At 42.8% G+C, this 15,072-nt stretch overlaps 1 protein-coding gene across 1 annotated transcript in view; it reads left to right on the forward strand.

The window, feature by feature from the left end:
- Positions 1 to 5,814: 5,814 nt before the first annotated feature.
- The window catches only part of LOC115144032 (1-phosphatidylinositol 4,5-bisphosphate phosphodiesterase epsilon-1-like), a 91,272-nt gene continuing 82,014 nt past the window's right edge, over positions 5,815 to 15,072 (forward strand). The window contains 1 exon segment of the mRNA XM_029684649.2: positions 5,815 to 6,013. The gene's annotated coding sequence lies outside the window, so the exon portion shown is untranslated.

Below are 15,072 nucleotides of genomic sequence, written 5' to 3' on the forward strand. Positions count from 1 at the left end.
CTGGACGAGATTGCCGAATTGAGGCAAAGGTAAGATCTCTGGATAATTATCTTTTTCGTTTTTTTTCTGTATATATTTCGTACATATTTTAATCTCACTTTCCAACTACAGGCTGAATATACTCTCCTGCAACCCGCATCACCCAATGTGGTACGGATCTGCTTTTTCTATACTTTAGAATCGGAACCCTCATCAGAAGCTAGCCGCTAACTAGCTACTAGCTAGCCACTGCTAGCGGTCTTCAACGCTAACTAGGACACCAGCGTGACATCTACCCAAAGCATATCAGACTGCTTTTTCTCTACCACATCTCCGGATTCCTACCGCAAGCTCTGAACCTTTATACCGGATCATCGTAAATAGCTAGCTGCAATCCGAGTGGCCACTCCTGGCTAACGTCTCTGTCCCAGAGCAAGCACCAGTTAGCCTGGAGCTAGCCTCGAGCTAAGCCCATCTCCCGACTAGCCGAAGAGGTCCAAAGATACCTAATTTGCCAATTGGCCTGGACCCTCTACTGACCCTCTGCTGCCGACACGGAGCCCCGCCGATCCATCACGACTGGTCCGCCGACATAATCGTCCGAGGGGTTTCAACAGGCTTTTCCGCTGCGACATCGCCAAAGATCCATCTGCTGGCCAAGGCCCGCGAGCTTTCTGAATCGCTGTATCTCCAGCTCACCGCATGAAGAGGAATAAACAGACTCCCCCCATCGCGATGTCCCCCAAAGGTTAACTCTCTAGCCCTCGCTATCTCCCTGCTTGCTAATTCGGCCTGCTAACGGCTTGTCAAGCTCCGGTCCGCTAACTGCTACCTTGTCTAGCTCGGGCCTACGAACTGTTAGCTTGTTAGCACAGGCCTGCTAACCGTCTGAACCACCGCGTCCCAATCACTCTCTGACCCCATTTACTTTCTATCTCTTTTTGATTTTTAATTTGTTTATACCTTCCGGAAACCTGCCTCACCCAATGTGATACGGAATCGCTATTACTTTTACTTTTATTTTTATGACACACTCAAGAACCTCCAGACGTTAACCAGCTAACTAGCTACAAGCTAGTTAGTCATTGTTAGTTTAAAAAAAAAAAAAAAAAAAAAACCTGGATAACACTCGCCAGCCCAGCCCCCCTGCCCATCCACCGCTGCCCCCTGGACACTGATCTCTTGGCTACATAGCTGACGCACGCTGGACTGTCCATTAATCACGGTACTCCTTTCTGCTTGTTTGTCTTACCTGTCGGCCCCGTTGCCTAGTCAACGCCATTTTACCTGCTGTTTGTTGTGCTAGCGGATTAGCCTCGCCTACTGTTTTTAGCTAGCTTTCCAAATTCAACACCTGTGATTACTGTATGCCTCGCTGTATGTCTCTCTCAGATGTCAATATGCCTTGTATACTGTTGTTCAGGTTAGTTATAATTGTTTTAGTTCACAATGGAGCCCCTAGAGTAGACCCACTCTGCATACCCCTGTTACCTCCTTTGTCCCACCTCCCACACATGCGGTGACCTCACCCATTACAACCAGCATGTCCAGAGATACAACCTGTCTCATCATCACCCAGTGCCTGGGCTTACCTCCGCTGTACCCGCACCCCACCATACCCCTGTCTGCGCATTATCCCCTGAATATATTCTACCATGCCCAGAAACCTGCTCCTCTTATCCTCTGCCCCCAAAGCTCTAGGCGACCAGTTTTGATAGCCTTTAGCCGCACCCTCATACTACTCCTTCTCTGTTCCGCGGGTGATGTGGAGGTAAACCCAGGCCCTGCATGTCCCCAGGTACCCTCATTTGTTGACTTCTGTGATTGAAAAAGCCTTGGTTTTATGCATGTCAACATCAGAAGCCTCCTCCCTAAGTTTGTTTTACTCACTGCTTTAGCACACTCTGCTAACCCTGATGTCCTTGCCGTGTCTGAATCCTGGCTCAGGAAGGCCACCAAAAATTCAGAGATTTCCATACCCAACTATAACATCTTCCGTCAAGATAGAACTACCAAAGGGGCGGAGTTGCAGTCTCTGCAGAGATAGCCTGCAAAGTAATGTCATACTTTCCAGGTCCATACCCAAACAGTTCGAACTACTAATTTTGAAAATTACCCTCTCCAGAAATAAGTCTCTCACTGTTGCCGCCTGCTACCGGCCACCCTCAGCTCCCAGCTGTGCCCTGGACACCATTTGTGAATTGATCGCCCCCCATCTAGCTTCAGAGTTTGTTCTGTTAGGTGACCTAAACTGGGATATGTTTAACACCCCGGCAGTCCTACAATGTAAGCTAGATGCCCTCAATCTCACTCAAATCATCAAGGAACCCACCAGGTACAACCCTAACTCTGTAAACAAGGGCACCCTCATAGACGTCATCCTGACCAACTGGCCCTCCAAATACACCTCCGCTGTCTTCAACCAGGATCTCAGCGATCACTGCCTCATTGCCTGTATCCGCCACGGAGCCGCAGTCAAACGACCACCCCTCATCACTGTCAAACGCTCCCTAAAACACTTCTGTGAGCAGGCCTTTCTAATCGACCTGGCCCGGGTATCCTGGAAGGACATTGACCTCATCCCGTCAGTTGAGGATGCCTGGTCATTCTTTAAAAGTAACTTCCTCACCATTTTAGATAAGCATGCTCCGTTCAAAAAATGCAGAACCAAGAACAGATACAGCCCTTGGTTCACTCCAGACCTGACTGCCCTCGACCAGCACAAAAACATCCTGTGGCGGACTGCAATAGCATCGAATAGCCCCGTGATATGCAACTGTTCAGGAAGTCAGGAACCAATACACGCAGTCAGTCAGGAAAGCTAAGGCCAGCTTCTTCAGGCAGAAGTTTGCATCCTGTAGCTCCAACTCCAAAAAGTTCTGGGACACTGTGAAGTCCATGGAGAACAAGAGCACCTCCTCCCAGCTGCCCACTGCACTGAGGCTAGGTAACACGGTCTCCACCGATAAATCCACGATTATCGAAAGCTTCAATAAGCACTTCTCAACGGCTGGCCATGCCTTCCGCCTGGCTACTCCAACCTCGGCCAACAGCTCCCCCCCGCAGCTCCTCGCCCAAGCCTCTCCAGGTTCTCCTTTACCCAAATCCAGATAGCAGATGTTCTGAAAGAGCTGCAAAACCTAGACCCGTACAAATCAGCTGGGCTTGACAATCTGGACCCTCTATTTCTGAAACTATCTGCCGCCATTGTCGCAACCCCTATTACCAGCCTGTTCAACCTCTCTTTCATATCGTCTGAGATCCCCAAGGATTGAAAGCTGCCGCAGTCATCCCCTCTTCAAAGGGGGAGACACCCTGGACCCAAACTGCTATAGACCTATATCCATCCTGCCCTGCCTATCTAAGGTCTTCGAAAGCCAAGTCAACAAACAGGTCACTGACCATCTCGAATCCCACCGTACCTTCTCCGCTGTGCAATCTGGTTTCCGAGCCGGTCACGGGTGCACCTCAGCCACGCTCAAGGTACTAAACGATATCATAACCGCCATCGATAAAAGACAGTACTGTGCAGCCGTCTTCATCGACCTCGCCAAGGCTTTCGACTCTGTCAATCACCATATTCTTATCGGCAGACTCAATAGCCTCGGTTTCTCGGATGACTGCCTTGCCTGGTTCACCAATTACTTTGCAGACAGAGTTCAGTGTGTCAAATCGGAGGGCATGCTGTCCGGTCCTCTGGCAGTCTCTATGGGGGTGCCACAGGGTTCAATTCTCGGGCCGACTCTTTTCTCTGTATATATCAATGATGTTGCTCTTGCTGCGGGCGATTCCCTGATCCACCTCTACGCAGACGACACCATTCTATATACTTTCGGCCCGTCATTGGACATTAACCTCCAAACGAGCTTCAATGCCATACAGCACTCCTTCCGTGGCCTCCAACTGCTCTTAAACGCGAGTAAAACCAAATGCATGCTTTTCAACCGATCGCTGCCTGCACCCGCATGCCCGACTAGCATCACCACCCTGGATGGTTCCGACCTTGAATATGTGGACATCTATAAGTACCTAGGTGTCTGGCTAGACTGCAAACTCTCCTTCCAGACTCACATCAAACATCTCCAATCGAAAATCAAATCAAGAGTCGGCTTTCTATTCCGCAACAAAGCCTCCTTCACTCACGCCGCCAAGCTTACCCTAGTAAAACTGACTATCCTACCGATCCTCGATTTCGGCGATGTCATCTACAAAATGGCTTCCAACACTCTACTCAGCAAACTGGATGCAGTCTATCATAGTGCCATCTGTTTTGTCACCAAAGCACCTTATATCACCCACCACTGCGACTTGTATGCTCTAGTCGGCTGGCCCTCGCTACATATTCGTCGCCAGACCCACTGGCTCCAGGTCATCTACAAGTCCATGCTAGGTAAAGCTCCGCCTTATCTCAGTTCACTGGTCACGATGGCAACACCCATCCGTAGCACACGCTCCAGCAGGTGTATCTCACTGATCATCCCTAAAGCCAACACCTCATTTGGCCGCCTTTCGTTCCAGTACTCTGCTGCCTGTGACTGGAACGAACTGCAAAAATCGCTGAAGTTGGAGACTTTTATCTCCCTCACCAACTTCAAACATCAGCTATCCGAGCAGCTAACCGATCGCTGCAGCTGTACATAGTCTATTGGTAAATAACCCACCCATTTTCACCTACCTCATTCCCATACTGTTTTTATACTGTTTTTTTTATTTATTTATTTACTTTTCTGCTCTTTTGCACACCAATATCTCTACCTGTACATAACCATCTGATCATTTATCACCCCAGTGTTAATCTGCAAAATTGTATTATTCGCCTACCTCCTCATGCCTTTTGCACACATTGTATATAGACTGCCCATTTTTTTTTCTACTGTGTTATTGACTTGTTAATTGTTTACTCCATGTGTAACTCTGTGTTGTCTGTTCACACTGCTATGCTTTATCTTGGCCAGGTCGCAGTTGCAAATGAGAACTTGTTCTCAACTAGCCTACCTGGTTAAATAAAGGTGAAATAAAATAAAATAAAATAAAAATCTATTGTTAGTTAAATTTAGCAATTCATTAATTACCTACATTTATTTAAATAGTACATTTTGTGAACTGTCTTGAGCAAGTTTTACATTTACACAATACCTGCATGAGGTCTATTTTGATGTGAATTAGTATTTTCAATTCTGAGAGTAAATAGATCCGAATATATTGATAAAAGTCACCTTGCCCGAGTGAGATTTGCATGGTTATCAAAACATCACACGGGGTAAGCTGACAAGAAACACAGCCCTTATTGTAAGTGTTTCTAAAATTCCCCATGGAAAAATGAGTGGTGGAAAAAACGATTGGAATCATTTCTTTGTTTGACCAGAAGGTTTTATGGGTATTACGACACCACCACTGTGGAGCTCTATAGTTAGGGGGTCTAACCAATATACAGATTCCCAATGCTAGATTGCCTACTTAAACGGCATACTACATACTATTTACATCGTACTGTTTAGTAAAAACGACTGCACAATTCCGTTGTTTCCCACCAATCGTTAATTTTGGTACAGCTTGTCCCTTCAGCTATTGTCATACACGTGGGTCTGGAAAGATAAGTATCTTCCTCAATAGTGCGCTGCAAAATCCAACTAGATGAAAATCCGAAATGTGTATGAAATCCTGGAATTAAAAGCATACAACATTTTCACATACTATAAAACGTTATTTTATCGCATACTATTTAAAACGCAAGTATAAGTATTTGGACAAGGCCACTGTCAAACTAATTGCCTCGTGAAACACTAGCCACAGACATTCCAATGTAGTGACAGTGCATTGAATTTGCATATTTTAACTACCCAGCGGCGATTGTCCAACCGCCACCGCAGCAAATGGGCTACCAACTACCAAAATAACAGCAGCAGGTCCTAATCAATGCTACTAAGGGGTGGCCTTTTCATCTCACTCGGCAACTTTCACGGTTTCGTGATTCGTCGTGGGGGATAAAAGTCCTATAACTTTTTAATTGAATCGTTTTTGAGGACTGTTTACCGTGAGTTTCCACTACATTTGCCTACATTTTTGGTACGTTATACACATTTTCTGGGAGATGTAGCTAAGTCTTGGCTAAGTGTAGAGAAAGCACGTTGGAGCGCACATGCATATGCATACACGTGCCAAGGCATGCTTCAAATGACTAGTGATTCCTTACTGCCATTGTAACTATCGATTTTCATAATGTTTATGGGTACAGACTTATCACGATGCTCTGCTCTTGTATGTCTCATCTTGGTGATTATTTTAAGTCCATTCATTGAAATGAATTTGTTAAATGAACCTCAGTCTGCACAGATGAGTTATGTAGGCCTAATTGTCTGATTTCATTGTTGACTCAGAAATGAATCATTTGCTCAGGACAGGGTGTCACAGCCAATGCTATCCATGTTTGAATTGATTTAGTCATCCAATCAAAGTTTATTGGTCCATATACAGTTTAGCAGATGTTATAGCAGGTGCATGAAACTGCCTATGTTACTTACTCCTAACATTGCAGTAAAATGTTTGTATACAGTACCAGTCAAAAGTTTGGACACCTACTCATTCAAGTTTTGTTTTTGTTGTACTATTTTCTACATTGTATAATAATAGTGAAGACATCAAAACTATGAAATAACACATGGCATTATGTAGTAACCAAAAAAAGTGTTAAACAAATCAAAAATATATTTGAGATTATACAAAGTAGCCACCCTTTGCCTTGAAGACAGCTTTGTACACTCTTGGCATTCTCTCAACCTGGAATGCTTTCCCATCAGTCTTGCAGGAGTTCCCACATATGCTGAGCACTTGTTGGCTGCTTTTCCTTCACTCTGCGGTCCAACTCATCCCAAACCATCTCAATTGGGTTGAGGGCGGGTGATTGTGGAGGCCAGGTCCTCTGATGCAGCACTTCACCACTCTCCTTGGTCAAATAGCCCCTTTACAGCCCGGATGTGTGGTTTGGATCAATGTCTTGTTGAATAACAAATGATAGTCCACACTAAGTGCAACCCAGATGGGATGGCGTATTGCTGCAGAATGCTGTGGTAGCCATGCTGGTTAAGTGTACCTTGAATTCTAAATAAATCACTGACAGTGTCACCAGCAAAGCACCATCATGCCACCTCCCCCATGCTTCATTGTGGGAACCACCAGAGATCATCTGTTCACTTACTCTGCGTCTCACAGAGACACGGCGGTTGGAACCAAAAATCTCAAATTTAGACTGAGCCATTGGTGATTTTGGCATGTAAATCTTGGTGGGGTAAACCCCCCCCCCCCCCCCTGGCTATCAGCTGAGCCTTGTCTGGCAGTGAAACAGTTCTTTCAGCCTCATTTACTGCCTTTGAAAAAAATGTTGCTGATATGGCTGACTTGCTTAAACAAATGTGGTTTCTAATGACAATTGAGATGTACAAACTATGGCATAAGGCGACGACAAGCAGATAAGAGGCAATCCGTCATTTCGATTAAGAGCTAGGACGGATATAGTCAATATAACTATTTGTTTATCACTTAATGTACAGCGACAGAATTCAGAACATGGGTCGTTCCTCCAGTATTCTCCCTGTACACCAAGTCAGAACCGTAAGATAAATGAATTGGGCATATAGGCAGACAATGAAAGCTCTTATAATATTCAATGATTACATTTCTCTAAAACAGGCTATAGGCTTCATGTGCACCACCAAATCAGAACAGTAGGCAATATTTAAGAGGGGGAAAGGGACCAAATTATTAGGGTGAGGCACATGGGCTACTAACGGCTTACTTCACAACATACATTTAGTATTAGTTTCTTAGCTACAGTGTTACATATCTCCCTGGCATATTACATTAATTTATGCAGCAGCATAAAATATATTTTTGGACTCCCCTTGTCCTGTGCTCACTTGAACAGGGAGGTGGCGCGGCAGTCCTTCGCGGGCAAATTTTGTAATCAAAGTCTGGTATTCTCTGCATTTATGGCGCTTTCAAAACAACTTGGAACTCGGGGGAAAAAAATCAAGGTTGAATCATGATGACGTCAGGTCGTAGCTTTAGAAAAAGGCTGGGTTTACAATTCCGAGTTGGATGACCGTTCATAACCTATTTTCCCAGTCGGAGCTTGTTTATTCCCGACTTCCCAGGTAACTTGACTTCAGGGAGTTCAAGACCTCATAGTTCCGAGTTAAGTTGTTTTGAACGCAGCACAAATCATGCTTCATTGACAGCATGGCCAATGTTGAATGTTTATTATTTTAACTTGGAAAAGAGCCCTTAATCCCAGATTTGTGACCACACAGACACTCTACTGAATAGCAGGCTAGTGATTGCTTTGCAATGCTAGCAGTTAGCCACTGGCTGTCACTTATTCCTTCCAAACCACTCATTGTTGAAGTTGCGATTTCCAACTTGTTGCGTAATGTTTATGTCCAATGGCAGATGAGCACTGATACTTTTTATCTATAATTTCTCTTCTTATGACAAGGTTTAAAAATGATTTGCCAGTAGATTGTCGATTTGATTCATGATGACTGCTAGCTAAGATTTTTGAAAGTATGTTGACGACATGACGAATCAATGCTACTGTACATATATGTGATTTGATATCATTTTATCGTGGCCAATGACCTTGTTCCTTCATGGATGGGCACTTCTATTGTAACTCTATGGCAGCATCCAAGGGGCTAGACTTTTCTAGCTCTACCATTAGACTTGGTGGTGATGTAGTGTCCCCATGGGTGACAGAACATTGAGCCAAACACGGCGCAATGCTCCGTATTTTCTGCTGGCTTGCCCCACCACAACAGAAATCACTGAGCTAGGCTGAAACACCTGCATTTTGGAGCTGCCTTACTCAAGAAAACAAGAGACCATGTTTGTATGCAACTTTTTAACCTAAATTATATATTTTTTACATTGTTTACAAATTGATATGTGACACGTATTAATGCCAAAATAATATGCAAAACAGGCATGCCCCACCTGCTCTGAATGACTGGTCGCCCCTGGACTCATCAGACCAAAGGACAGATTTCCACCGGTCTAATGTCCATTGCTCGTGTTTCTTTGCCCAAGCAAGTCTTCATCTTATTGGTGTCCTTATGTATTGGTTTCTTTGCAGCAATTCGACCATGAAGGCCTGATTCACGCAGTCTCCTCTGAACAGTTGATGTTGAAATATGCTGTTACTTGAACTCTGAAGCATTTACTTAGGCTGCAATCTGAGGTGCAGTTAACTATAATGAATTTATCCTCTACAGCAGAGGTGACTCTGGTTCTTCCTTTCCTGTGGCGGTCCTCATGAGAGCCAGTTTCATCATAGCACTTTGTTTTGCGACTGCACTTGAAGAAACTCTAAGCTCTTGACATTTTCCGAATTGACTGACCTTCATGTCTTAAAATAATGGACTGTCGTTTCTCTTAGCTTATTTGAGCTGTTCTTGCCATAATATGAACTTAGCCCTATTTGGTAAAAGACCATCTTCTGTATACCACCCCTACCTTGTCACAACACAACTGATTGGCTCAAACGCATTAAGAAGGAAATTCCACAAATTAAGAAGGATAACCTGTTAATTAAAATGCATTCCAGCTGACAACCTCATGAAGCTGGTTGAGAGAATGCCAAAGGTGTGTAAAGCCGTCAAAGGGCAAAGGGTGGCTACTTTGAAGAGTCTCAAGTATAAAATACATTTAGATTTCTTTAACACTTTTTTTTTGGGTACTACATGATTCCATATGTGTTATTTCATAGTTTTGATGTGTTTACTGTTACTCTACAATGTAGAACATAGTAAAAATAAAGAAAAACCCTTGAATGAGTAGGTGTGTCCAAACCTTTGACTAGTACTGTATATTTTTAAGAAATGTCGGAAACAAATCTAACAACCCAAATATCACTAACAGTACAGTATGCAATCTATACATATGTAAACGATATGTTGCCTGTAAAAAAAAATCAGTTGACGTTTTCAGGAATAAAATTCATATAGTCCCGTTCTTACCACATGCTTTGGCTGGGATAAACCTTTTCATACCTAACGTGCACATGTCGGCAAGTTAAGGAGTGGAAAGAGGCGTGGGCCGATACGGGTGCACGTCTATTTTAATAAATTCATTTTATTCATTTTATACACCATCACAAAGAGGTCCATTATACATTTGTTTAGGCAGGTCCTAAAAGATGACTACTAATGTATTTTCTACAGATTTTTTTTGCATATTTTGAGTTGAATTATGTTACTGGTTTGTGCAGCCAAAGTACTACATGGCTGTGCCATGCACATGAAATCCATAGTTATTTTGTTCATTTAACAGACAGCAACTTACCCTGATCACAGTCAACACACACAGCCTAAATTTTATAGTAGGCTAAGAATATAATGGAATATAGAATAATATTTTTCCCACACAACTTCCCACGTCACGTGGGTCATGGGCTCCCGAGTGGCGCAGTGGTCTAAGGCACTGCATCTCAGTGCTGGAGGTGTCACTACAGATTCTGGTTCGATTCCAGGCTGTATCATAACTGGCCATGATTGGGAGGCCCATAGGGCGGCGCACAATTGGCCCAGCGTCGTCCAGGTTAGGGTTTGGCCGGGGTACGGTGTCATTGTAATGAAGAATTTGTTCTTAACTGATTGACCTAGTTAAATAATTAAAAAAAAAAATTTTTAAGGTTTTTTTAATTTTTTTGATTTATTTCACCTTTATTTAACCAGGTAGGCTAGTTGAGAACAAGTTCTCATTTGCAACTGCGACCTGGCCAAGATAAGGGTTTTTCTTTATTTTTACTATGTTCTACATTGTAGAGTAACAGTAAACACATCAAAACTATGAAATAACACATATGGAATCATGTAGTACCCAAAAAAAAAAGTGTTAAAGAAATCTAAATGTATTTTATACTTGAGACTCTTCAAAGTAGCCACCCTTTGCCCTTTGACGGTTAGGGTTAGCCTAACCCCTTCCTACCCATACTCCTCTGATAGGGAGAAGGTGTAGAGTCCTACATTGCCATTTCATTATCAATTTATTTTCAATCTCTAATCCATAAAATAGCCATCTGTATTTTCAAAAGCATGTCTCATTTAGCACTAATAACTGTAGAGGTAAGGACTGAAATGGACTATTTATAGGCTATATAAAATAGTTTTGAATATGTTCATATCTGCTGTCTCTGCAGTGTCTTGTCAGGTCACCGAGCTGATTCCCCCTCCCCAATTTCTATTGCACCAAGCTGTGATTTGCCGTTCAAGAGCTCTGTTTGTATAGTCATAATTGCAGCTAAGCCGATAACAAAGTAACTTTGATCAGTTGACGTGTGGACTGAGGTGGTTGAGCTATTAGTGCTTCGCCATTGCAATATTCTGTATGGGGGCCCAATGCTCATTTCCATTGTGTGTTAACGGAGTGGTTCACTATTTTACAACTTGATGTTAGATAGTTCCTCACCCTGAAAGTAGTATATGGGCCAAGTCGAAACTGAACCATGGACTACAGTTTTCTTTAAACAGCCACCACAAACCTCAGCGAACCTTAGCCACTACAAGCTACCAATTAATGGAACTGATGGGGGGGAATTAATGGAACTGATGGGGGGGGGGGGGCGGTGGCATGTGAGCATGATTTAAAAAAAACAAAAACAATGTCCAAATCAACTCCATATTTGATGTTTCTTAAAGGTGATTTGGCCATAAAAAAACATGTTGCTTGCTTTCCCAGCTTTCCTTTGCTTTCAAGATTAATGTTTTTCCTCATCTGATCTGTTAGTTTAGTGTGATTCATGGATCATAGGAGTTTCCAGTGGATTTTTTATTATTTTAACTAATCTTTGAATTACCTTATTCCCTGTCATAATTACAGTACCAGTCAAAAGTTTGGACACACCTACTCATTCAAGGGTTTTTATTTGTACTATTTTCTATATTGTAGAATAATAGTGAAGGCATCAAAACTATGAAATAACATATATGGAATCATGTAGTAACCAAAAAAGTGTTAAACAAATCAAAATGTATTTTAGATTCTTCAAAGTAGCCACCCTTTGCCTTGATGACAGCTTTGCACACTTGTGAAGCTGGTTGAGAAAAAGCCACACGGTAGTCACCTGGAATGCATTTCAATTAACAGGTGTGCCTTTTTAAGTTAATTTGTGGAATTTCTTTCCTTAACTGATTTGCTCAAACATATTGTGTTGTGACAAGGTAGGGGTGGTATACAGAAGATAGCCTTATTTGGTTAAAGATCAAGTCCATAGTATGGCAAGAACCTCTCAAATAAACAAAGATAAAGGACAGTCCATTACTTGAAGACAGAAAAGATCAAGAGCTTTGAGTTTCTTCAAGTGCAGTTGCAAAAACCATCAAGCTATGATAGAATTTGCTCGCGTGAGGCCCGCCACAGGAAAGGAAGACCCAGAGTTACCTCTGCTGCAGAGGGTAAGTTCATTAGATATAACTGCACCTCAGATTGCAGGCCAAATAAATGCTTCGCAAAGTTCAAGCAATAGACACATCTCAACATCAACTGTTCAGAGGAGACTGTGTGAATCAGGCCTTCATGGCTGAATTGCTGCAAATAAACCACTACTAAAGGACACCAATAAGAAGAAGAGACTTGCTTGGGCCAAGAAACATGAGCAATGGACATTAGACCGGTGGAAATCTGTCCTTTTGGTCTGAGTCCAAATTTGAGATTTTTGGTCCAACCGCCGTGTCTTTGTGAGACGCTGAGTAGGTGAACGGATGATGCGGTTCCGCATGTGTGGTTCTGTCCCGAGAATTAGGTTCTCAATGTTCATAAACCAATTCATTTAAATTACTCAGTCTGTGACCAGGATTTGTAATATACTGGTTGGAATGAAAACAGAGGCCCAGTCCACAATAGTACAATGTCTTTTCACGGGAACGTTCTGGCGTGCACAGTACAAAGTCCTTCGTTTTATAGCGACACACATACTTCCACACCAAACATTAGGTATCCTAAGCCTACACTGTCCTGCTACCCATCCGACAAAGATTAGGGGAGTTCGTGAGAATAACTTCTTCCCGCCCTCCCTCAAGATCGGGAGAGACCCTGGGAAGTTCTCAGTACCACCAGCCAAGGTCTGCACCGAATCTTGCTCAGACAGTCTGTTATCAAGGTACTAGACATATTGTCACCAAAACATTAATTCTGACTAAGAACTACACTCCATGATATAATTCTACTGACTAAAACCCCACACAGCATTAAAATAATCTAATGATTCTAATCAATTTCATACAATATGGTTTCAGAGTGTAATATTCTAATAATTTATTAAAACATAACCCATTAACAGGTTCCCACCGTGAAGCATGGAGGAGGAGATGTGGGGGTGCTTTGCTGGTGCTTTGCTGGTGACACTGTCTGTGATTTATTTAGAATTCAAGGCACACTTAACCAGCATGACTACCACAGCATTCTACAGCGATATGCCATCCCATCTGGTTTACGCTTAGTGGGACTATCATTGTCCTGTTGAAAAACCAATGACACAAACCACACCTCCAGGCTATTTGACCAAGGAGAGCAATAGTGCTGCATCAGATGACCTGGCCTACACAATCACCCAACCTCAACCCAATTGAGATGGTTTGGGATGAGTTGGACTGCTAATGTAATATATATTTTAAAAAATGGAATTGTTTAACACTTTTTTTTTTTTTTTTTGGTTACTACATGATTCTAGTGCTGCACCGATATTACATTTATGGCCGATACCATATTCAATATTTTCCTTGACAAAAAAACGATACCGATAACCGATATTTAACATTTTAGCGGCCTTTTAAGCATTCTAGTACAGTTAAATAGTTACACACACATGTACGCAGAGGTCTTAGGCACTGCATCTCCATGCAAGAGGCGTCACTACAGTCCCTGGTTCGAATCCAGGCTGTATCACATCTGGCCGTGATTGGGATTCTCATAGTGTCGTCCGGGTTTGGCCGGGGTAGACCGTCATTGTAAATAAGAATACGTTCTTACCTGACTTGCCTAGTTAAATAAAGGTTACACACCCATTGACCAAAAAGTTTTCTTGGCATTTACGGATGTCCCCATTACCAGTAAAACATAATTAAAATCTATTTCTTTCACTTACTTGCTGTGCTGTTTTGTTGTTCAGTCGTTTTCATTCTCAACCAGGATTTCACCCTACATGTCAAGCAGTGAAGTTTCAGCTCTGTCTGTCCATGGCCTCTCTTCCTCGGCACTCACTGTCACTGTCCGTTTCCATCTTGTCCAGTTGTGTATGTAACATTTCACGTAAACCCTGTTTCTTGTCTGCATCGAAATAGCGGTCTTTGTACATGGCATCGAGCATGGTGGCGACACAGTAAAGAGAATGCCAACAATTGCTTGTTCACAGCCTATGTCGGCAGTTTTGTTGAGCAGGCGTTTAAATGCCATGACCGAGGGTATCGCGTTTGCTGTAGACGTAGTTGATGAGCTTATTTCTCCAGTCAGTTGTTTGAATGGAACTAGCTAGCGTGTTCATGTTTCAAAAATGTTCTCAGATGCCATTGAAATGGCGGCATCAGTATGACAACCAGCACATTCATGAGCATGCAATACGACTTTCCTCAGTACAAACTTTTAATTCATTTTTATTTCACCTTTATTTAACCAGGTAGGCTCGTTGAGAACAAGTTCTCATTTACAACTCCGACCTGGCCAAGATAAAGCAAAGCAGTGCGACACAAACAACAACAGAGTTACACATGGAATACACAACCATAGTCAATAACACAATAGAGAAAAAGTCTATATACATTGTGCAAATGAGGTAAGAGAAGGGAGGTAAGGCAATAAATAGGCCCTAGTGATGAAATAATTACAATTTAGCAATTAAACACGAGTGATCGATGTGCAGAAGGTGAATGTGCAAGTAGAGATACTGGGGTGCAAAGGAGCAAAACAATAAATAACAGATTGGGGATGAGGTAGTTGGATGGGCTTTTTACAGATGGGCTATCTACAGGTGCAGTGATCTATGTGAGCTGCTCTGACAGCTGTTGCTTAAAGTTAGTGAGGGAGATATGGGTCTCCAGCTTCAGTGAT

This window comes from Oncorhynchus nerka, linkage group LG16 (assembly GCF_034236695.1).
Source record: "Oncorhynchus nerka isolate Pitt River linkage group LG16, Oner_Uvic_2.0, whole genome shotgun sequence".
Taxonomy (NCBI): Eukaryota; Metazoa; Chordata; class Actinopteri; order Salmoniformes; family Salmonidae; genus Oncorhynchus; species Oncorhynchus nerka.